Source organism: Lissotriton vulgaris, chromosome 7 (assembly GCF_964263255.1).
Source record: "Lissotriton vulgaris chromosome 7, aLisVul1.2, whole genome shotgun sequence".
Taxonomy (NCBI): Eukaryota; Metazoa; Chordata; class Amphibia; order Caudata; family Salamandridae; genus Lissotriton; species Lissotriton vulgaris.
In genome coordinates, this window is record NC_141695.1 from 230,101,589 (window position 1) to 230,127,710 (window position 26,122).

Below are 26,122 nucleotides of genomic sequence, written 5' to 3' on the forward strand. Positions count from 1 at the left end.
CTCCTCTCATCTAGACCCACTCCTCCTACTACAGTTGCTGATTTTCTAAGCTCCACTATTTTGCATAATACATCCCTACTGATTCATAACAAACCCTTTTACTGGAGAACCTGGAGGCAGAAAGGCTTGATCTGGATTTCCCAGTTGTTCTCACTTTTTAATTTCATTCCCATTTCCGCTCTCTGCTCCACCTATGGTTTACCTATTTCATTAACCTCCAAGTATCTCTTGCTCAAGGAGGCTCTGATTACGACCTACACCCATCTTTTGCAAGCACACAATCCCCCCATGACCTCCACCTATATTTTACGCCTTCACTCTTTCTTGCGCACCACCCCTAAAACCTCCTCTATCTACCAATACCTTCATGCTAAAGACCATGCCAGACTCAAATCTAAAGTAGAGGAACAATGGGAACATGACCTTGCTATATCTTGGCCGATCCCTTTATGGGACAAAATCTGGACTAAGATCCTCCAATTATCTAGAGCGGTAACACTAACGCAATCTCTGTTCTTCATTTATAATAGACTCCTTTTTACAACATTTGACCTTAATAAACGATTTCCAGCCTCTCAAGATCTTTGCTGGTCTTGCTCTTCCCCACAAGCAACTTTATTTCATATGCTGTTCCTTTGTAAATCAGTTCATGATTTTTGGCTACAAGTCTGGGCCCAAATCAATGTGATTTTCCGCACTCGCATTCCCTTTTCCCACACCAACATTTTCCTGGGAATTCTCTCTCCATGCTGGGATGATGTTGAACTTAACGTCCAGATTGTTGATTTACTATTAGCTGTTGCATTTCAGCAAATTACACTTAATTGGAAAAACTTCTCTAATATTTCCTTTAAAGCTTGGTGGTACAATGTCAGCCACAACCACAGACTGGATACTGCTTTTGTCTTCCCTATTCATATGGCTGCAAAATGTGCAGGCTTATGACTTCCCATCACACTCTACTTTGACGCATCTGCTATATTCCATTTGCAACCTTCCCAACAGGAAGTTTCCAAACCCCCTTAAATGCCCTTTACATTTCTCATTTCTTTCACTGTCAATTTTTGTACCTTTGTTTTTTTTTTTTTGCATAATCATATTTTGAATTGCTACTCTTCTCTTGTTTGATTCTATTGCCCATGATCAGTTTTCACTATGGATATTGTTGTATTGTTTTTATTGATTACTGCTGTTATTCTTCATGCTATATCTGTACTTTATATTGACACCTTGTTTTCTCTTCCTTTACCCAATAAAAATTTTCTTTGAACTTAAAAAAATAGAATCTTTGTTTTGTTCTTTTTATGTAATATTGCATATGCTATATATTTTTTAAAATAGTAAAGGGCCACAATTTTGATACAGTGGCCACCTTTTTTTAACAATTTATGATGTTTGTGTATGTCGTATATGCTGAAAATTTGAATAAATATATATATATATATATATATATATATATTTTTTTTTTTACTAAGAAATTGTTGTGGTCAGTACATTGAGGCTCAAATCCATTCACAGTTTATTCTCTAACCTCAGCATCTTCAGGACACTTGTTGCGTAGGAAATGTTTACTTTACAAGAATGACTGGGAGCCAGCCTGAAATCTTGCAGAAAAGGTGAGGAGACTTACGAATAGGAGAATTCATTATCTTACCCTATAATAAATGATCGCGTGCAACACTGTGCCAAGGGGAGCGCAAAAAAGAGTTCAGCACTGCATGAATAGGCCAGAATGTGCAGTGTGAGATGCTAAGCCAGGCTTAGTAAGTAAGTTGTGCTAATGTACTTCTTACCCTTCTGATTTTGAAGGACTATTCCCGTTTTTGTAGAATAGAATGGCGAGCTTTAGGGGCCCTGGGGGGGTCTGGGCTCGAACATGGGGCGAGCTGTTTTATAGATGGACTGAGGGTCAAGTGTGAGTTTAGAGAGGATGTGATTCTGTAGAACGCCCGTGTCCGGGTAATCATCTTCCAAGTGAGTGTAGGATAGGGGGATGGGCTGGAAGGTAGGGAGGCTGTGCTCAGCCGGTTGGTAGGATATTAGCACATTCAATATGGGATGTCAGCAGTGTGCATGGGTCCCAGCAGCATGCTCCAGCGCATTCACTGTCTGCTTTTGTGCGTCCTCGTGGACATCACCAGGTTCCTGAACCAGTGGCATCAGCCAGGGCATGAGGGGATATACAACATCACCGACGGAAGAGGGGCACATGGGTGAGGGTGCTCACAGGTGTGCATCTACACAGCAACACAACAACACGCTGCTGTGAGATACAGGTAGATGTTCAAAGGTTGTGAGAATCACCGTCAAAGTAAAGAGAATTCAAAATAATTAGTCGCATTGGTCTATCAGCTGGCAAAGGGGCTAACAACTCTCTAAAGGTATTGGTAACTTATTTTGCTTATTTTTATTTAGCAATGAGGCGGTTCAAAGCTCCTCGCGGCAGCGAGCACTGCGGGGAGCTGTCTCTTCGAAAACTCACCTGCGGGCACAGAAGGAGCGTCGGGAGACCCCCGGCTCCGTTGCAGCATATCGCCATCGGGCAGCCGTGAGGGAAACGGCAGGACTTCAACCCCCAGCAGCCCCGGGGACACAGGCGTACACCTGACGTGCAGGCAGCGCCAGGAGGCGGTTCAAAGCTCCTCACGGCAGCGAGCACTGCGGGGAGCTGTCTCATTGAAAACTCACCTGCAGGCACAGAGGGAGCGTCGGGAGACCCCCGGCTCCGTTGCAGCATATCGCCATCGGGCAGCCGTGAGGGAAACGGCAGGACTTCAACCCCCAGCAGCCCCGGGGACACAGGCGCACACCTGATGCGCAGGCAGCGCCAGGAGGCGGTTCAAAGCTCCTCGCGGCAGCGAGCACTGCGGGGAGCTGTCTCATTGAAAACTCACCTGCGGGCACAGAGGGAGCGTCGGGAGACCCCCGGCTCCGTTGCAGCATATCGCCATCGGGCAGCCGTGAGGGAAACGGCAGGACTTCAACCCCCAGCAGCCCCGGGAACACAGGCGCACATCTGACTCGCAGGCAGCGCCAGGAGGCGGTTCAAAGCTCCTCGCGGCAGCGAGCACTGCGGGGAGCTGTCTCATTGAAAACTCACCTGCGGGCACAGAGGAAGCGTCGGGAGACCCCCGGCTCCGTTGCAGCATATCGCCATTGGGCAGCCGTGAGGGAAACGGCAGGACTTCAACCCCCAGCAGCCCCGGGGACACAGGCGCACACCTGACACGCAGGCAGGGCCAGGAGGCGGGTCAAAGCTCCTCACGCCCTCTCGCCCCGCGAGTCGCGCGCGTGGGAGAAGCCCGGGACAAGGGCGGGGCCGTCTGTGGCCGTCAGGGGCCGACGAGGGATGGGACGGGCCCCCTCCCTTACGTCTAGGCTCCAGCACTCAGGATCACAATGGGTAAGAGAAAATTGCCCTCCCCTACTGCTGGTGGGACCTCTAAGGTGAAAGTACCCAGGAATTCTAACAGTATTTTATCCTTTCTTACTACGGAGGTGGGGAAACTGACTACAGAAATCGCCAGAACTGAGCGTAAACTGGGACTCGAACCATTGTCGATCAACAAGGGGGGTATTACCCAACCTCTAGTTGTTACCACACCTATCCCCCTTGAACCTAAGATTGTCATTGCATCACCAAAGGAGGCAGTCATACCTATTACTCATACCACCGAGGAGACTACTGAGGTGACCCCAACCCCTTTCGGTGCTGCTGGGGCACGCATTGCTGCGCGCCCAAAGCAACCCAAAAGACAATATAAGAAAAAGAATACGAATAAACCAAACGGAGACAAGGGCACCCTGGGTTCATTGGAATGTGCAATCAGAGCCATGGTGGAAAAAGCTATTACTGATAAAGTAGAGACCACGCTCACAAAAATTGCTACTGACATTATTGACGTTTTACACCAATGCGTTGATGGTATCTTAAGGAAATGTGAGCGGCTGAATGTATGTTTAAAATCTGTTGAACCTGCCACGTTTGTTTTCAAAGGGAACACGACGGCGGCTCCTGGACCCCCATGCACACAGCCACCTAGTGGTTGTAAACGACCCAGAGAAGAATCCCCAGTAGCCAAGAGTGTGGCCGCCATCTCCCTTAGTGGCTTAGCTACTACCCAGGTAGTCGCCCCCAAAATAACAGGAGGGAACACTCTGTCTCCCAATTGTGAGCCTCTGGGGCAACATAAGACATCTAACCTGCCTAGCCTGGCACGCCAACGTATAATTAACCTACCCCCCGAGGCTGCTCCTTTTGTAGCCATTCTGGTTAATGTTCCCCCACTTAAGCCAGGAGAGTATGAACATTCGTCTCAATTGTTATCCAGGGCAAAGTCATGGTCTAACATGAATTGCTCGGGAGACAATGATATTTCCAGAGCAATTCTTTCAGCCCGACGGGTGGGTTGGCTAAGACGCACAAACAAGTCAGTAGAGGGCGATTGTGTGATAATAAATTTTAACAATCCTGGTGAAGCCCGCAGACTACTGTGGGACGCCTCGCCCCTAGAGGGATTAGATGCAGGGCCCCGAGCTGTACCTTTGGGTTTCTTTTATCCTACTACTAGACCTTTACTGACACCTAACAAGGGTTACCCTCAACGAAAGGAACATGGTAGGAAGGCTCTCCTGCCTATACAACCAGTTCACACTCCCCAGGACCCTGATCATAACTGGACCATGAGCAATAGGCCGAACCATCCAAATTCTGATATGTATACATCGTTGGCCTTAAACCGACCCTTGCCTTTGCATAATAGATTTACGCCTCTGACATGGGCTGTCGATCACAACTGACTCCCAGCCAACATTAATGATTCTGCGCCAACTCCACCCCCAGCAGATATTCCTTTACCAGGAAACCTAGTAGAAGGCTTAAAATTGTAAGCTGGAACATAGCTGGGCTGCGTTCCAAAAGGGAAGACAGTGCATGGCTCAATTTTTTAAACCAACATGATATTATAGCCCTGCAAGAAACCTGGGACTGTGACAACAACTTTTGGGTCCCAGGGTACACATCCTACTTTGTCCCAGCTACCACATCCCCAATTGGTAGGGATAAAGGGGGCCTTATGATCCTGGTTACCGTACACTTGGTGGGAATCGTCAAACAAATTGCTACTTGCTCCCCTAATTTTCTGTGTTTAGAGATCAGCTTAGCTAATGATCTCAAATTTATTTTTATTAATTTCTATAACTCCGTATTAGACGGAGACCCAAACGAGCACCTTTGCTCCTTAGAGCATTTTTTGGTTAATTACACAGAACGTCAAACCACTTTTATGCACACCATAGTCATGGGAGATTTTAATACCCATCTCTGCAGGTCTTCCTGTCACATAGAAGATGTTGATTGCCCTACTTCAGCCCAGCACCAACACTTTGAACACAGTCATAAAGGTCAAGCACTAGAAAACCTTTTATCCACCAGCGACCTTTATGAACCTGGGTTTAATGACATTAACGATCGTGTCATGACATATTGTGCCAGAAACTCTGAATCTATAATAGATTATAATTTTGTTTCACCGGGTTTACTAGGTCTGGTTTTCTTCTATAACGCAGTTCTGGCTGCTTTCAACGACCAGAACCCAGTTATCCTTGAGCTCGGCCTGCTCAAGGAAAGTAATAAGAAAACGATAGAGCTGGCTGTGCGGTCTAAAGACCAAGGTAGAAGGGTGAAGTGGTCCAAAGTAATCCCTGCAGACTTTATTAACAGTATTTCATGTAAAGCCCGTACAGAAATTGATATTTGTCTAGATAGGTCAAAACAGGGGGAGGAAGTGATCCCCGCTTTTACAACACTGTGTGCATTAGTTTCCGATGAACTAACTGCCAAACCTAGAAAGAATGTACAGCCACATAGGGGTTGGTTTGACAGAGCTTGTTCAAAAGCACATAGTAGTCTCTTGGCAGAACTTAAAAAAATCACCAAGGGACAAGGATTAAGAAAAGAATATAAAAATACTATCCATGTACGCAAAGATGCACTTAAAAAGGAAGCTTGGTCTGCATTAATGGAGAAGGCAAGAGATAGCGCCAGCTTCTGGGCCATAATAAATAATCCCCTCTTTTCCGGTGAGGTTAATGATAATTTGGAGGCAAACATTAGTGAGAAAGATTGGCTAGCACACTTTAAAACCATCTATGGGAGTGATCTAGTATGCGAACTTCCCACTCCTTTTACAACCAATACCCCCAAGTCGGCTCTTTCCTTCTCCGTGGAAGAGGTTGAAAAGGCCATAACCAACACCGAAGGGAAAAAAGCCCCAGGCCCGTATGGTGTTCCAGCCGACATGTACAAGGCCAACACCCCCTTCTGGGCCAAAATCCTGACTAACGTTTTTAATACTGTCACTAATTATAGTCTGCCAGCCTCCTGGTCACAGGCAACTATTATTCCTATTTTAAAAAAAGGTCAACTGGGAGACCCGAGGTGTTATCGCCCCATCTCACTCATTGATTCTTCCTTCAAAATCTTAGGGAAGGTGATACTGGCACGAATCGAAGAGTGGGATGCTAGCAATAACATTCTTTCAAATGCCCAATATGGGTTCAGAAGGGGAAGGGGGACTGAGGACCAGTGCCTTAACTTACACCTGATCCTGGGAAAGTATACAGTAGCATCTAGTGGATCGATTTACTTAGGGTTCATGGATCTGTCCACGGCCTTCGACCTGGTTAACAGGTCTAGGCTGTGAAAAATCCTTCTGGATCTGGGGATGGACCATTCCTTGGTATACTTTCTAGCTGAAGCACATCGGGATCTGGAAGCCTCAATTAGGATGACACAGGGGGGAGTTTGCACCGCTGGTTTTAAGTCCACCAGAGGGGTGCGACAGGGTTGCATCCTCGCCCCTATGTTATTTACATTATACATAAACCACCTCGAAACTACCCTGGGTCTGGCGACTTTAGATGTTCCGCGTTTTGGAGGGCTGGCTACCCCGGTCCTCCTTTAAGCGGATGACGCCGTGCTTGTGGCACGTACACCCCTCGGACTACAGAGGTTATTGACGGCTTTTGACACCTTTATGACCTCCCTCGACTTAAAAATAAACACTGACAAATCACATGTCATGTCAGTGGGCGAGGGGAAGAACAAAAACTCAAAGTCCTTTTTTTGTGCCAATACATTAATTTCTACTGTAAAAACTTTTACTTACCTAGGGGTGGTTTATGACGAAAAGGGCTCCTGGGCACCCCAAATATCAGTAAAAGTCAACGCCAAGAAAAGATCTGCAACAGCAATCTCAGGTTTTGCCAAACGACTGGGCGGTAAACCCACAGAAGCAATGCTAGCAATTTATAGAGCTAAATCAATTGCAATAACAAGGTACGGAGCTTCTATATGGGGCTACACTAATAATGCAGTAGCGATTCAAGTAGAGGAAAACAAATTCCTACGTATGCTCTTAGGTTTGCCACAATCTACGGCAACCTTTTCTGTCCATACGGAACTAGGCCAGGGGTACATAAGCGACATTATTAAACAATCGCCTATCCTGATGTGGCTAAGAACTTGGTTGAACCCTAACCTAACCCTGAATCATGCCATCCTAAGAGATTGCTTACGTCTGGACAATATGAAAAACATCCCGTGGCTAGCATACATTAAAAATACCCTAAGCTCCCTGGGCCGTCCTGACTTATTTTGCAAACCAGAATGTATTGTTAAAGCTGACATGGAATGGTTTAAACTGACTTTCATTAAATACAGAGAATCTGAGCGGGAGTGTGGAGAGCTTGTGAAACCTACAGTGAGGGAACATTATATCTCCAAGTCAACTATAGCTATCGAACCGTATCTTACGGTAGTATCAATCCCGTTTCACCGCTGGTTACTAACTAAATTAAGATTTAACCAGATTCATTTTCTGTTAAACGATTCTAAGGTGTGGGCTAAGCCCGAGGATTTGCCTGTTTGTAACTGTGATAGCTATTCATTACAGGATACTTTACATTTTATGTTTTTCTGCAACTTTTATTCTCTGCCTAGGAAAAAATATATCATTCCGCTGCTTAAAAACAAGGGGTTTGTCCAAGCCAAACCAGCTCTCTTTTATTTAAAACAGCTAGACTCCCCTCTAATAATGTTTGGTGTTGCAAATTTTCTGGTGGCTGCTTTTCGCATCAAAAACTGCACCAGGATTAGACAACTTAACAGCACTGGCGATAACTTATGAAATCTCTGAAATACCCATTTATCTTTTTAAAAAATGTAAATATTTTAATTGTTCATTTTTAATAGTGCTATTAATTGATCGTAAATGTATTTCCCTAAATATGTACTTGTGTCTACTGTGTGCTTTTTATGATTTTTTACTAATCGAAATAAAGTGGTTTTGAACTTGATTTAGCAAGTTTTATATAGCGCTGGCAAGACCCGAGGTAACAGTATGGACAGGGTCGAGCTGGTTGGCCTGTGTTACGTGGTATAGACTCGGATTGCTATAAAGCTATTTACAGACATATACAAAGTATATGTAAGGTGCAGAATTCGAAAGGTGTCAAGTCAACTTATAAAAGTAGTCAATTGAAAGTGGTTAAGGGTCCGGATCAGGGCTAGGAGTTGGAGTCCTGGTGGTTAAGGACTGAGTTTGGACTACAACAAACATAAAGCAATATAATCTTGGCGATGAAAAGCTGACCTGTCTTCTCCTCTCAAGGCATCCAAGTACATTTAGGGTGTTGTTTCACCAAACTATGGCCAGTGTTGCTGCTCCGAAGGATCATGACATTGTGGTTTGACCAAGACCACCTAGTACCACAGTTCAGTATAGACTGGTCTGCCTCGCACCCCATTTGCACATTGCCTTTTACGCAGCTATGATGTACATTTTACAGTACTTTTTTCCCCATCTACGTGGATCCCCCAGGGATACATGGGAGCAGTCCATTGATGATGGAATATTAGGAGCTTGTGCTATTAGACAGAAATTTGCTTTGACGACATTGGCTGTGTGGGTGTGTAATTGAGAATTTTGCTGCAGGCTGTTTAGGAAATTCCACTCCCTCGTCCTCCTGTTAATTGTTTGGCAGAGCTTTAAAGGCATTCTAGAGAGGCTAGCAATTTCAGGAAGTGCACACTGCTACAAATCTCCATGCTTGCCTCCAGGGTATGCCTATAGCACAAGTGTGATTTGCATGGTGCCTATGTCCAGTCTGTATGTCCCCAGGTTCTCAGGACGACTCATGATTAGGGGTTCCACTTTACGTGGTCAAACCTGCTCAGCCTGCATTGCTGCACCCTTTGAGGCTCTGGCTTGGAGGTCAGTTTCCCATCCTCATGCTGCACGGATTGTTGTGCCAAAATATAGATCTGGCATTCACGTTGTAGTGGCCTAGCAGTGCTGCATCTTTAGGGGTGTCCTATGGAATAGGAAAGTGAGCTGCTGCAATCAAACGGAGTGCTTCACATGTATGTAGCTGTTTATGAAGGTCTGGCCCCGTGCATAGGTCACATTTTCATCTTAAACAGTGTCTATGTACTGTGATTTTGTTCACTTTTATATTTTAGGGTATTTTGATATTCTTTTCTAGCTTTTCCTTCATTCTTTACACTTTCAGGACATATTTAGGTTTTATTTTAAACTGGTTTTTAAAGACCTGTCATTCTTGGATGTGGGTTTTATTTACCCATGCATCATTTGGAATTTTTAACTCATGACTGGACAAGTGGGTAAATACGTGCATTATTTACCCTGGATCATTTTTTCTAATTTCAAGAACGTTTACTACCTACGTTTTCAGTGAAGACATTTTTAATATTTCACTAGTTTTCATAGACCTGTCAAATTTGTAATCAGGTTTCATTTACCACATACATTATTAATTTCATGTGGTTAACTCGTGATCCGGCAGGTCAATACATTCATGCACTTTTTACCCTGGCATTTGGCAATAACCTCTATGCATAAGTCATAATTGACGCCGAAATGTATCCTCATCAAGCAACACTAGACGGCTAGTACACATTGATATGTAGGGCTTTACACAACCCACAATTAAATAAAAAAATAACATTACATTGATCAAGGTGAATAATGGGTAATAAACTAATGTTTACGTTGAAAGCTGCAATGGTTAAGCGGAAAAACCAATAAAAACATTTAAAAAAATACTTCTAGTAAAACGACTAGGGTGCTCCTGTCCAAAGGCTGAGATTCAGAGAGTCATAGGGGTAACGACCATAAAGGAGTTTTACAAAGAACAAAGGGTCATATTATCAAGGGGGTTTATCTCCGCTTTTTTGGCTTTAAAAGCCAAGAAAGCGGAGATAAAATGATCTCCCTATTACCTAGCTGTCGCTAACACTAGTTAGCGACAGCTAGTAGGAGATAGCGACCATCTTGGGCCCCACTTTGCATGTCAGTGATATTTATCAATAATGACATGCAAAGTGGGCGTGCCAAGATGTTAGCGACTGGAAACAGTCGCTAACATTTCTATCTCCTATTACAAACTTTTGGAGATATTCACGCTAAGCGCAAATATCTCTAAACGCTAACACCTGCCCTGAGCAGTTCTTACCCATGTTATCCAATGGGAGGTGGATAACATGGCTAAGAGCATAAGCTCAGTAATGCATGAATATCGCTGACTTTTCAGCGATATTCATGCATTTCGGCTGATTTTTATCGCTTAGGAGATAAACCTTGATAATATCAAGGCTCCTAAGCGATAAAAATCGTTGCTACACGGCGATAACATTATTGCCGCTAAGCCAACCTAACGATAATTATCGCTAGTTGTTGGTAATATGCCCCAAAAGTCCTTTCATAAGGCAAAAAAGTGCTTTACGACATGTCGACAATATTCTGCAACCCTTTCTGAATTCCAAATGTGAGTTGTTAGAAGAGGAGCATCCCCCACCTGTTCAGGAGCTGGAAAGGAATGTATCAATGGTTTGCAAACACAATTCTGGTGTATTATAGAGGTGGCGGGGAAAGGGATGTGCAAAGTGAAGCTGGCCCCATAGGAATCATGCCACCGGCCTCAGGAAAGGCGGCAGCAATCCAGAGGACCACGGTCTGATCACTCTGATGCCTTCCTGAATGTTAAAAATGTATTTTTAAAAGCAGCACTGTTCCTCTTATGGACACAGGCTGCTTTAAAAAAGCAATTCCCATTTGGGACTGCAAATTCATGATCAAAGGCACGATGTCCCCTCCTTTTGCGCCATTTTTAACATGGGAAAAGCGGCATACAGGTGGCAGGCTTGTAAATAAGCTTCCAAGTTCTGAGTTGAATACTTCACTTACCTGGCATCTCCTATATATTTCTTACTTGCAAAACACAGCCCAATAACATACCGATGGTCGAGTTCACAAAGCACTTTACAGTCGTAAACATGTCTTTAAGGTAGATGTATTTGTGCCTGCCAAGTATCAACGGAAAATACACCTGCCAGGCTTTAATGCATTTACTACTGCACAATTGTATGCCACAGCTCCACACTATCCCCTAGTTGCAGAGTGTGCATGAGGTGTGATTAGGTTTGTAAACTTTTTCAGAGAAAAATGCCAAACATTTGTGTCTTTTTTTAGTTTTGTCAAGTTCAAGAGCTGGTACTGGAATAAGAATTTCTGGAAAATCCTCCATACTGTTTTATAATTGCTCCAAAAACGTTTAATTTAGGCAGTAATTATATTTACTTTACATGTTTTGAATTTCTGTTTGCTGCATTCAGTTTAAATTTTCCAAGAAGGAAAATCCAGATTTTATTAATTGCCCTACATTTTTTTGCCTGTTTTGGCATTAAAATACCAGCCATGCCAGTGAAATATCGGTCTAGGGCCGTATTACAGAAAGTGCCCCAGGTGCGTAACGGCCATGTGTGTCCATTTTGTGTACCCCTGTGGAACTTTGGTATTACAGACGAGGCTGCAGACAGTTGTGCAGCCCTTTCTATAATACCGATAGCTCTGGTGTACACGTAGCACCAGCACTATCTCACTCAAGAGAGCATTCCCTCCTTTGCATGGGGGCTGAGGGAATCATTCTGTATCTATGCCCCTACCATGGGATAGACTCGCTTGCAGAGGCAAACATGCCTTCAGGAGGCGCGCTAAAAGTGCGCCTAAAAAAGATGGTGCACTTTCAGAAGCCTTCTGGGCCGGAGAATGGTGGTCCCATGGATTCCTCAGACATTTCCTTAAAGGCGGATGCAGTCACTCACTACAACTGACTGCAATGGGATCTCTAATACCTCTTGAAAGTGCAGGTGAGTGCCACCTGCACTGTAAAACACTGACAGCATACCCACCATGTAGGGCACACTTTACCTGTTGCGGAAGGCTCACCTGTTTTAAGGTGCACCATGGCAAAAAGTGTGAAAGCGCACCCGTATCGTAATACAGGCCCAGGTGGTGGTTGGGGGTGGGGAACAGGTGGATCAAGGGATGATTTGCCTGGGGAATTTGTGACTGTCCACTCACAAACTCTTGAGTTGTCCGCATTCGCATGCTGCACTCAAATATCTGGCCTTTCCCAATTGGTTGTACATTTGCGTTTTCAAGGGGCCTAGGTAAAGCCCCTTCAAATGTGGGAAGGGGAACTGCACACAGCCAACCTTTTGGGAGTTGTGCAAAGGATTTCCCCACAGAGAGAAACATTTTCCCGATTGGTGAAAAAAAGAAAACAAAATGGAATTGCTCACTGTGCTTTTTTTCAGGCAGAATGTTGCTGTACAGTCTAGACTGGGAAAATAGAAATGTATACAAATGTCTCAGGGCATTGCCGGTAGAACACTTGGAAGCTATGGGTTCCCGAAATCATTTTTTTTATAATCCGTGGTAAGTAATGCAAAGCTGTCAGTAATTCCGCTGTTTCAGATGTTTTATTTTATCCACCTGTCCCGAAAAGTGACAGGATGGCAGGATGTAGGCAACATTTCTCCTTCAATGCAGTGAGGAATGCACGGAAGGAGGACTGCCTGTACAGCCCTACAGTGTCAGAAGCCAGACAGCGCAATTAGCTGAATGGTATTCACATTAAGTTAATTACATTGGCAAGCAAAAACTGACAGGGCTCTTCAAAGCAGCTTTCTCAGCAGGGCAACGTGTGTGGCGCCTGCCTGTTAATGCATCCAAAGGCACTAACCAGCAGTCCCAAAACTCGACCTCCCCTCCTGTGGACGAAAGCCAAACTTCCGTACTAGACAAAGGGGCATATTCTCAAGGACTTTTTGCCGAGTTAGCTGCACTTTATCTCAGCCAAAGTGGTGATGAATGTATCACCCTATTCACAAGCTAGTAGCTGCGGTAGCAGCAGCAAAAAACATCGGAACAGATGACTCTGCCAACTAACGCTAATGTGATGCAGAGTAGGCGTTCCAGTGCAAAAATCCGCAACAACACCACTTCACAACATTCTCAACGACCAGCCAGATCGGTGATAAGATCCCAAAACAGGTGATAAGGCATGTTATCACCAGGAATTTAACACCTGCTCTTACCTGGTGTAAAGTCAGACAACAATCTGCACCACAAAAGGGAGCCCAGCCCAGATCCCCACCTGAAGAACAACAGATGCCATGGAGCTACTGATCATGCAGCTTGGAGCCCCAAGAGGGCTACCACACCCACCGCCACCACACCAGGACCCCCCACCACTGGGGCCCTAACCTGGGCACACATCCCCCCCGACAAAGATATTTCACATCAACTCTACGAAATCATGAACAAAGCAATTCACTTGATGTCGCACAATTACAACAATTAACATTCATGTGTGGTCAGAAAAAGGAGAATCATTCATTCATCATTGAAATTCAAACAAAAAATGTAATTCAAATGTAACTCAAAACAACTATTTGGAAGACAGATGGTGAGTCTTCCCTGGACAATCTGTAAATCACAGCCTGGCCTGCTAGACAAAATTCAAGATAAGAAGGTGTGTCATGTGCTCATCAAAGGACAGAGAGAAGAGAAAGAGAGAGTGACGGAGAGAAAGAGAGAGAGGGAGAGAGAGGGAGAGAGAGGGAGGGCGAGAGAGGGAGGGAGAAAGAGAGAGAAAGAGAGAGAGGGAGAGAGAGAGAGGGAGAGAGAAAGAGAGAGATTGTACAAGGAGCGCAAGGCCAATCGGGCTCCTGGCTCATACATGCCAACTGTTGTGTGTGTATCGCTATTGGTGCACCCTAAGCCTAGGGCCCAGCCGCAATTTCAGCGCAAAAACCACATCCCATTTCCAGAATGCAAGCATTAGTCAGACTAGCATTAGGGATGAAAGCTCCTTTGTCTCAATACATATGGCGGAAGGACATCTGCACCTCCGACCATGGTCTTGAATGCGGCTGACACCCCCTAGATACCACAGCGGATGATGACAACTCCCACACCCCGCACAGCGCTAATGAAAGACCAACGTATCCACACCCCACATAAAGAAGTCCCTGCTTGAGGTACTCCTGCATGGGATGCCCTTGACACTTACGTACGCAACAAACCATACGTCCAAACGTTGCACACACATACAACTCATTGCTCCGAGCTGTGGCATATCATCCACATAACTGCTGCAGGTCAGAGAGTGCCGGTTCTACGAGAGCCACAAACGCAATGGCAGGACATCCCGGGCACATGCACAACCCCAGTCACGTGGCACTGTATTGTGCATGTATGCTGCATTTGTTAGGTGAACTGCCACTGGCAGTGTTGTGCATCAGTTACGATCTGAGCTTCTGTCTTGCGTCCAGCCCTCGTATCATGCATATTCGAGTAGCCTATGGATGTCTTCCCATCCAACACAACCGTAGATGAACTGGATTATGACTTGTGTGTATGCCCCCTGTTGGCCCACGACTAGGAGTGTAACTGTGATACATGTGCATGGGATGCCTTGATATTTGGCGTATGTGCTGGCAGTTGGGCATGGGAGCGCCTCGTGTGCAGTGACCACATCGAGGCGCTCCCCTACTGGGCTGTGTTGCGGATAGGTGAAACGGTGTTGACGGAGCACATCTGTCCGGACCTGTTAATGGATTAGCTCACCCTCGTGTTTGTTGAACTCGACCATGATGAACTCTTGGAACTGATTGCCCAGGAAGCTGCGCTCGCATTCATGGACGAGTAACTACGTTCCTGAAGCTACAACTGATTGTAACACAGAGGACAGGTCCTAACACCTTGTTGCATCTTGGAGGAATGGTCACATATCCCACCACAACAGTGGTCATGTCTGCATTCGCCTGGACTCAGAATGCATGTGTGTGCACCTACACTTGTTGACACACACCTGTACAAGGTGACGCAGTCCCATGGGCAGAGCTGCACAGCGTCGTTTGGTAACTTTCCTAAATCTGACATACTGCTGGAGGGAGAGTGCACACATGGCAATGTAGTACTACATGTGACCTATTGTACCCTTTCACCTGTTCACTGTCAGCAGAGCAGGCAGTCAGTGCAGTCCGGTGGTACGGCACTATGCAGATCCCATGGGCTGTGAGTTGTGTCCCCTGAAACAGGGCTATGAGCATACGCCAAACATCACATGACTCATACAGCAAGGCAAGGTGGACTGAGACCATTGCCATCCGTAATGGTTGGTGTTCATTTTTGCCTTCCCATTTCTTGCACCTCTACATGTTCCCATGCTGCCTGTTAGTGTCTGAAGGCTTGATCTGCATGTTGGGCCCTTGCCTTGCCCGTACTGACACACACATGCTAATAAAGTCTAAGCAACACTCTAGTGTTCAACTGTGATGAGTGTTGATCAGAATGAGCATTGTCCATACACAGGGAAGGACTGACTGATGCATTTCACTTGGAGGCGAGTCCCTATTGACAGCTTCACCTCTGTGAGCCAGACATTGTGGTTGGGATAGTTGCTGGTAGACCTGCGCTCTTACTTGTCTTCAGCAATGTGAGTATGGTGTCCAACTTCTTGCCATGGGGATCTATGTGATCCATCAAAACAGGCTGTTTGCACACAGTTGAGTGTAAGTTGGTAGGCGAAGAGATGTTCTGTTGTCACATGTGATGGGGGACACTACTTTGGGCCTGGTACCGAATTTGAAATTTTTACACACAGCTCTATTTAATACATGGACATGGGGCTACATTGGGGGGTTGCGAGATTGTTGTTCATGAGCAATGAGGCCACAGCTAGTTCACACTTTCACAGTCATTTAATTGGCCATGTGGGTTAGCGTCAAATATGCACATTGATGTTATTTCCCAGGGTGTACCTTTTTGTGCAATCAATGTCTCTACATTCATCCATACTTTTATACTTGATTGAACATAGACATGACACATCTGTGTGATTTGGAATGTTTAATTCACATTCTGTGGAGTGTGGGGGTTGGAGCAGTACATGGCCATGCAAATCCCACATTACATGGTTGCCCAGTGGAGGGCCAAACAGAGTCCTTAAGGGAATGACAAGTTAATCGGAAGAGGAAGAGTTCAGTCCACAGCCTGATTCCTGTGTCATTGGTAACAAGAGCAGATATGGCAGTCCATGTTGGGGTCCAGGTGAATGTTGCAGTGTTTCAGGGGGACAGTAGAAGTGTTGTTCCAGGGCATGATGCAGGACGCTGAAGCACGCAGGAACAGGCCATATTGCGAGGATGAATGCTGCAATCTCCTTTCTAACACTGGTGTGTGTCAATTTAGATGCCGTATATTGGTTTCCCGATTTATGCACTTATATAGGCACAATTCACGTTTCCCTCATTTAAGCATAGATATCCAATCCTTATTTAGGCAATATCCATGCAACCCAAATACAGGTATGGCCACCTACAACCGTCCATCCACGTCACAACGAGTTCTTGGAAACCAGACTCTTAAGCCTTTAGGACTTACCCTTGCTTGGATTATTGATTTTTCCAAGAACTCATTTACTATGCATGAACATATATTCCTTAGGGGTTCATTCATGACGTTCCTCTGCCCGACTTTTACATCAATACTGGCATTCCTAAGCACCTTCAAGGTATAAATATACCCTCACTTGCCATGCCAAATCACGGCTGTATACTTGCACGGCTCACCAAGGCAAATTCAGAAGGAAGTCGAGTCCCCGCCTGACGCACTGACCAGACGCTGTCATCCTCCTCGCATAGAATCCAGCTCAAGTGTTTCTGACTCTCCTTGCGGGGTGTTAGAGATCGAGACCCGGAAAGAGATTCCAACCTCTCTCATTCTAAGGTATGGAGCAGACTAGAACTTAGAGGGACTTTTGGCAAATGTTGGCAACACCAATCCTAACTATAGCTAAACTAGATTATAGAAAAACAGCACCTACTTCTTACCTCATACTACATTTAGGTTAGGTAGACTGGGGTACAACTAGCTAGAAACATCAGATGAGTATTCACATGTTAGCCTGTATTATTTATGTATGATGTTTCTGAATATATGTCATAGCTGCAAACCATGCTATTGCAGTATTATTTGGTCTTACTGCTAATGCTGTACGTATTATACTTCGCATTCTGTCTTACTATTGTAGCAGTTCATTTCTCTTGCACAAGACATACGACCGTTCAATAAACCCTTTTTATTGAAACGCCCGTCTACCTATTTTTATGTAAACTCTGTAGAAACAAAGCATGAACGATTGACTGAGTGAAACTTTTATCTATTGCTTCCACGACTCAGAGACTGTTCCGATTCTAAAGGGAAACAAAGTTGTTATGTTTATGAGGTTGTCAGATACTAATCCCTTCATGTTCATTCGAGACGTTTCTAGCGACCTATGAGTAAGTTGACACACACAAGTAATTAAGTTTAATGTACTCAATAGAGGCATACTGACCTCCATCCTATGCCACAACTATAGTGTATACTATTCCAATGCACAGAGCCTATCAGGGATATAGGAACTATACTACAACACAGAGTCATTACCATCCACATCTTGTGTTGCGGGGATTCTGTGTGTAGGAAACCAGGACCTCAGTGACTTGTGGTGTACCAGAAACTCACCTCAGTACCCAGAACCCCTTTCTGACTAGCACAGTGTCTCATTTGTTCACCGTCCTACCGTGAAGCTATCAATGATTAGACAAACCAGAACAAGCAACTTAGAATTCTCTCAGGAGACATGATAAAGTTTAACATACGTGCTCTAAGATGCAGTATTTTGGCTAACATAAGCAGGCATATGATTAGAAATACAACAATCTGAATTGTTACAATTCCATAAAACACAAAGGGAGAAATCATATTATAATGATAGTGGAAACAGGTCATAGAGCGCCTTGTGAACCACCCTCCCCTTGCTCAATGCTAAGTTTTATAATAATAGAAGGTCACTAAGTTTCAATGTGGAACTCCATACCTCAGAGATCAGCTTAGGTGAATCACATCAAAGGATCAGCCAGCTCTCTTGTAGAAGGAAAGGTTATTCTTTAAGTGCATGCAAACCTGCATACAGTGTAATATTAAAGGCACTCGAATTTCAGCTTCTTGCAGCTGGTAGCATATTATGTCTAGAGCGTGGGTCGATTGCATTGAATTAACAGCAGACATTGTTGTTTGACCTTGACGGTGTGAGCATAAGCTGTACAGAGGCTGCCGTGTAAGTGTAGGGATGTGCAAAGCAAACAGTTCTCATGTGAAGAAAATCAAGCAAGTTAACTTACAACAACAGGGGCGCTAGGTGGCACACAAGCGGAATGGCCACGATTTTGTGAGGCACCCGCCGTCCGGTTTTTAATCCTGCATTTATCCTGTGTTTATGTCTGCACTAAAGGATTTATTGGAGCCTGAATGAGAGAGCAGGACGCTGGGGCACAAACAGTGCTGATTCTGCCGCCTGGCGAGACACGACAAGTGATTTATGCCGGCTGTTAGCTGTGGAGGGGGTTGACCCCTGAAGAGGTCTGGAGCTGCGATCCGGAGGTAGGAGCTACTCTAGTGCCGCCACGTGGTGAGTGTGCCGGGCGGCCGTGCTAGCGAGAGCTAACTGTCCATGACCGACGAGGCAGGTGGTGAGACGTGGCAGAGCATTTGAGGGGCGCAGACACGTAAGCGTTGTGTCGGGCCCCTGGCTTGCTGCTGTGGTGTAGAAACGCCAGACCGGGTGAGTGCCTTATTCCTCCACGTCAGCTACATGACCAAATGGCGGCCACTGAGTATGGACGGCGCAGCGCTAGCCATTAGCGGATTGCGACATACTGTTTGGGCAGAGCACACAAACGTAGAACATTCAGTGTGAGGCTGCATTATAAAAACATTGGCTACTGTGACTGCAGCGGTACTGTGTGGATGTCAGCACTGCGAAGGCCCATATCTGTGAATTGACTGCAGGGCATTGCGCTGCCTATATTACAGAGGCGGGCAAGAGCAGATCTGAAGTGGTGTGCAGTCTATAGGGGTTGCATGGAACTGTACTATTGGCCAAAATGAAAACCAACACAAAACAAATGAGGCATCAGGATTGAACTAGAAGCTGAAGGTGGTGGTGGTTATGGTGACAATCTGCTGTGATATTGGACTCTGTTATATGTCAATTGCTACAACGCTACAGCTATAACTGCGTTATAGTGCAAATGCACCGCATCTTTATCCAGTACACATAACGAGACTGGGCAGCACCCTCCTCGGTCTGGACACTGCACAATGGGTAAAATGGACTCACGACAACCACGTCTCACTTTTGAGGCTGAGAAGAGCACGAGCTAGCAGGCTACAGAGGTGGGGAGTGGCAAGGATGGAGGCACCCGCTGAACAAACAGCTGGGTCTAGCAATGATATGCACACAATCCTTGCAGAAATACGCCAAGGCTTGGCGATGATAGCAAACAAAGTGGATACCCTCACTACCCACATGGACGCCATTGCGCGCAAATTAGACGGGCATGATACACGCCTAAAAGAAGCGGAGCATTGAATATCTGATACAGAGGATGTCACAGAGCAACTGAAGACCGTGGTGACCCAAATGGACAAATTGATGAGAATCATCGATGCAAAGAATGTGGACATTGAAGCCCGAAGCCGGCGTCATGATATTAGAACTTGAGGTGTGCCCAAGAGCACAAATACGGGCAAGCTTGAGGTCTATGTCGAAAAGATGTTGGCTTCAGTGACTGACGCGGGCGCGCTCGCCCCTCAGTTTATCGTGGAAAGGGCCCATAGATCCCTTGGCCCGAGACCTCCTCCTGGGAGTGCGCCCAGGCCAATCATAGCACGCCTCCTCAATTACAGGTGGTACAAAAGGGGGTGGTGATGGACGGAGCATCTAAATCAATCAAACACTCACACGCAGTCTAAAGATCTGGGTTTAATCCATCACCGTTCTTTAGCCCACTCTGCCACCCCAGTTCAGACATGGCTATATGCAAAACAGTCTGACCCTGTGCCTCATGGGAACAGTCCAGTCCGAACTGCCAAGCCATGTCTTCCCTGGAACGGAACAAGCTTCCGAGGACCAGTTTCTGGCATTCCAGCCGTCTTCAGCCCAGCTTGCTTGAATCCAGTGGCAAAGTGAGCAAGGAACTCACGTCTGAGCATACCCTGCCACACTTACGGCGGCCAAAAGCGGTACAAAAGGGGGTGGTGATGGACGGATAATCTGAATCAATCAAACACTCACACGCAGTCAAAAGATCTGGGTTTAATCCATCACCGTTCTTTAGCCCACTCTGCCACCCCAGTTCAGACATGGCTATATGCAAATCAGTCTGACCCTGTGCCTCATGGGAACAGTCCAGTCCGAACTGCCAAGCCATGTCTTCCCTGGACCGGAAACAAGCTTCCAAGGACCGGTTTCTGGCATTCCAGCCGTCTTCAGCCCGGCTTGCTTGAATCCAGTGGCAAAGTGAGCAAGGGACTCACGTCTAAGCATACCCTGCCACACTTATGGCGGCCAAAAGCGGTACAAAAGGGGGTGGTGATGGACAGAGCATCTGAATCAATCAAACACTCACACGCAGTCAAAAGATCTGGCTTTAATCCATCACCGTTCTTTAGGCCACTCTGCCACCCCAGTTCAGACATGGCTATATGCAAATCAGTCTGACCCTGTGCCTCATGGGAACAGTCCAGTCCGAACTGCCAAGCCATGTCTTCCCTGGACCGGTAACAAGCTTCCGAGGACCAGTTTCTGGCATTCCAGCCGTCTTCAGCCCGGCTTGCTTGAATCCAGTGGCAAAGTGAGCAAGGGACTCACGTCTGAGCATACCCTGCCACACTTATGGCGGCCAAAAGGGGTACAAAAGGGGGTGGTGATGGACGGAGCATCTGAATCAATCAAACACTCACACGCAGTCAAAAGATCTGGGTTTAATCCATCACCGTTCTTTAGCCCACTCTGCCACCCCAGTTCAGACATGGCTATATGCAAATCAGTCTGACCCTGTGCCTCATGGGAACAGTCCAGTCCGAACTGCCAAGCCATGTCTTCCCTGGACCGGAAACAAGCTTCCGAGGACCGGTTTCTGGCATTCCAGCTGTCTTCAGCCCGGCTTGCTTGAATCCAGTGGCAAAGTGAGCAAGGGACTCACGTCTGAGCATACCCTGCCACACTTATGGTGGCCAAAAGCGGTACAAAAGGGGGTGGTGATGGACGGAGCATCTGAATCAATCAAACACTCACAGGCAGTCAAAAGATCTGGGTTTAATCCATCACCGTTCTTTAGCCTACTCTGCCACCCCAGTTCAAAAATGGCTATATACAAATCAGTCTGACCCTGTGCCTCATGGGAACAGTCCTGTCCGAACTGCCAAGCCATGTCTTCCCTGGACCGGAAACAAGCTTCCGAGGACCGGTTTCTGGCATTCCAGCCGTCTTCAGCCCGGCTTGCTTAAATCCAGTGGCAAAGTGAGCAAGGGACCTCAGATCTTTTGACTGCGTGTGAGTGTTTGATTGGTTCAGATGCTCCGTCCATTACCACCCCCTTTTGTACCACTTTTGGCCGCCATAAGTGTGGCAGGGTATGCTCAGACGTGAGTCCCTTGCTCACTTTGCCACTGGATTCAAGCAAGCCGGGCTGAAGACGGTTGGAATGCCAGAAACGGGTCCTCGGAAGCTTGGTTCCGGTCCAGGGAAGGCATGGCTTGGCAGTTCGGGCTGGACTGTTCCCATGAGGCACAGGGTCAGACTGATTTGCATATAGCAATGCCTGAACTGGGGTGGCAGAGTGGGCTAAAGAACGGTGATGGATTAAACCCAGATCTTTTGACTGGGTGTGAGTGTTTGATCGGTTCAGATGCTCCATACATTACCACCCCCTTTTGTACCGCTCCTCAATTACAGGGACAGGAATACTGTATTGCGGGTGGAGAGAGAGAAGAAACAGGTAAACTTTGATGGTGTCTCCTTTACTATCTTCCCCGACTTCATGGCATGTGTGCAGGAGGAGAGACGCAAGTTCAGCGTCGTGAAGCAGAAGCTGAGGCAGGCGCAAGTGGATTATGCCCTGTTATATCCGGCACGTCTTCGAGTTACATATCAGGGAACTCAAACTATTTACACGAAACCGCTACCAGTGGAGGAATTCCTTAAGAAAATTAAATGACGGAAAGCTGCGACTCCAGAACGGGATGACACACTGGAGGTGCATTTATCTGATGTGGAATGACCTTCATTGGGGATGGTGGTACGCCTTCATTCAGCGTTCAACTACATCTCACTGGGAGTGACAAGCTGTCTGACCTTGCATGCAAACCATAAATGTTTTTTTTCATGATGACCTTGTATTGTGGGCCTCTGACTGGCCACGCTGCAGCTGGGCGGAACACGTTAGATGAGAAGAAGCAGACACCCTTGCTGCCTAAAAGGGGACTGACCAGTTGTAGTAGGTCTCCTCGGCAGGTGCGAGGTACCCGTGAGTCACCTGGTGGGAATCCCCCAATTGGAGCACCCCCGTTGCATTGTTTTTCTGGGTTGATGGGAGGGAGGGGGTGGACTTGATTACTGCTGACATAATTGGGATGCTTCAGTGGGTGGGGGGTGGTTGGGGGGAGATGTTTACAATGTAAATGACAGTAATGTGCATTGAGTAGTTATGACATATGGCATGTTGCAGAGAGGCGTGATATATTATACCATGTTGCAGGATTATCAGATTGATCATATGGGACGATATGGCAGGGAGGAGGGATGATTTGGATCTGAAGGTGATGTCATGGAATATCAGAGGGCTGAACAATGCGAGGAAATGCAGGCAGGTACTGGCTTACCTGGATAGGCAGCAGGTGCAAGAGAAGCATATACACCCACAATCCCTCAATACCTTTGCCAGCAGATGGGCGTGTGTCCGAGTAGTCTCTTCTTACTCCTCCTATGCTCAAGGCACTGTCATATTGGTTAAAAAAAAGTGTCCCCTTTGCACTTGCTGGTGTCACTTCGGACCCACAGGGGAGATATGTCATTGTATGGGGGAGGATGGGCAGGGATTCTTTACCAATTGCAAATTGCTATGCCCCTAATGTGGACACACTTGAGTTTTTCAAGTCTTTGTGGGGTAAAATAGTGGATATAGGGTCCATGCACATTATATGGGGGGTGATTTTAATGGTGCCTTGACTCCTACCCAGGATAGAGCTGATGTCGCAGCACATTATAATAACAAATCTCGAGAGATGCTGGTGGGTATAGTGGAGGAGGGGGGCCTGGTAGATAGCTGGAGGTGATTGCACCCGCTGCGAAGGGAGGGGACTAATTTTACTTCGCACACTGGGACATTGGCATGGCTAGACTATTGCCTGATTTCCAGGGGGTTGAGGGCTACACATCTTGCCAGGACACATTCTGACCATTGCCCTGTACAAATCACAATTAGTATACCTGGATATGACAGACCCAGGCCGACATGGCGTATGCATCCGAATGCTTTGTTGGACATAGTCTTTAAGTTTGAACTTGGGGAGAAAATAACAGATTTTTTTTTCACGAAACAAGGGCTCAGTGGAAAGTGTGGAGGTAATATGGGAGGCTTTTAAAGTACGATACGAGGCTACTGTATTTCCAAAAGCTTCAGAGTACTGAGGGACATACAGCATACATTAAGGACTTTGGAGCAGGAACTGAAGAGGCTAGAGTGACTGATGTTGTGTGGGGATTCAGGGCAAGTACAAAAAGATTTTAGGACCAAACTGTCTGAGTATGAAGAGGAAGCTGCCAGGGAAGCTAAATTTAGGGGGCGGTAGGGGGTGGCACGGAGATATGGGGAGGGGGAACGGCCAGGGAAGGCTCTATCTGAGATTACGCGTTGCCCACGTTTTAACACTAGCATATTGGAGATAGACAGACCAGAGGGGGTCTTGTCAAGACACCACAAGCATCCTGGATACTTTTACCTCACATTATACTAAATTGTACACCACTCAAACCCATGGCGAGATGGACCTCGATGACTTCATGGGGGATGTTGCACTATGTTGGTTTAGCGATGTACACAGAGAATTTCTCAGTGCTCCACTTGAGACTGGTGAGATCAGGGAGGCTATTATGTCCTTGAAGAGCGGAAAGGTACCAGGCCTTAATGGCCTACCTGCCGAGTTCTATGAATGTTATATTGATGTCATGGCACAGGTGTTACAGGAAGTATTCAAGGAGTCCCTTGAGGTGGGGATACACCCTCCATCGATGAGTGAAGTGGTCATCACATCGTTACTGAAACCTGGTAAACCCCCCAGGGCCTGTGACTCCTTCCGCCCACTGTCCCTTATTAATTTTGACACGAAAATACTAGCCAAGGTGTGGGCCACTCGTTTGTCTCTCCTGATGGATAAGATCATGCTCCCCGACCAATCTGGTTTTGTCCCTGGCAGGGCCACTAATCATAATTTGCGCACCCTGTTCTCTTTAATACCGACCGTGGCGCCAGAGTTCCCGGTTGCTGCTGTGCATTTGACTCTGTTGAATGGAGATACTTGTTTGCAGTCCTGCAGAGAATGGGGTTTCCTAAGTTGTTTATTTTTTGGGTGCAAATGTTGTATCATCAACCTACTGCCAGGGTTCTGGTCATTTGTCCCCATCTCTTTCCATATCGCGGGGCACCCAGAAGGGATGCCCGCTCTCACCGCTCCTTTTCGCCATAGTGATCAAGCCACTGGCATCTAGATTGTGTCAGCTTCATCGGGACAGAGCGTTTCGGTGTTTACAATGGCAAATTCTGATCTCGTTATATGCTGACGATATCACATTATATATTAGAGATCAGCAACAAAACATTAACCCCCTATTGTGTGAATTCCTGGTGTTTGGCAGGCTTTCGGGTATCAACATAAATTGGGGAAAATCACAATTTTTCCCGCTTACGCCTGCGGTCCCCAACTTCTCACTGGATTTCCCTCTTGAATGGTGTCATTCTGATCTTCTGTACTTAGGCATACAAGTGTATAGGGACAAGGAGGAAAAGCTCAGTTTAAACTATGGCACAGCGATCACGAGACTGACAACTAATGTCACACGCTGGATCTCTCTGCCCTTGTCGCTGGCAGGTAAAGCCTCTCTCAATAAAATGATTATCCTCCCCCAATTTATACATCTATTTCTTAATATTCCCAATTACCCTGGTGCTTTTTTCTTTAAAGCCCTACGGACGGAACTGATTCAACTATTATGGGGTGCTAAACAGCCACAACTTAAATGGTCGATCATCACACAACCCTATGGTGAGGGTGGGTTTGATATTCCCGAGTTTGAGGCCTATTATATTAGCGTGCAGGCTCATTATGCATATCATTGGATAGTGCCTACGCCATACATGCCCCAACTAGCAACGGAGGACTGGCAGGTGCGTCCTCTTCCACTGAATGGCCTCATACTTGGACCTGCTAGTGCCCTAGACACACCGCCCACAATGGTAACATGCACAGTGGATGCATGGCAGCGTATAGGCAATGTCCTGAAGTCTAAGCTATTATATTCCCATGGCTCTCACTCTCCTATCACCCAAAAATGGTAATACTGCAGAGAGTCGGTTTTCGGGCAATGTGCAGGAGACTCAATGTCACCACATGGGGTGACCTGTTCCATGGGTGGGTGTTTCGCTCCATGGACCATTTTTTGCAGGTTGTACGCCCCACACCATTGGAGGCTTTTCTGTACGTGCGACTGAGGCAAGGGATGAGAGAGGTCTTACCTGACTTCCCTCGGGAACCGGAAATCCTTGATCCATTACATTTTTTGCTTAGCTCCTCAGATGGGAAACATC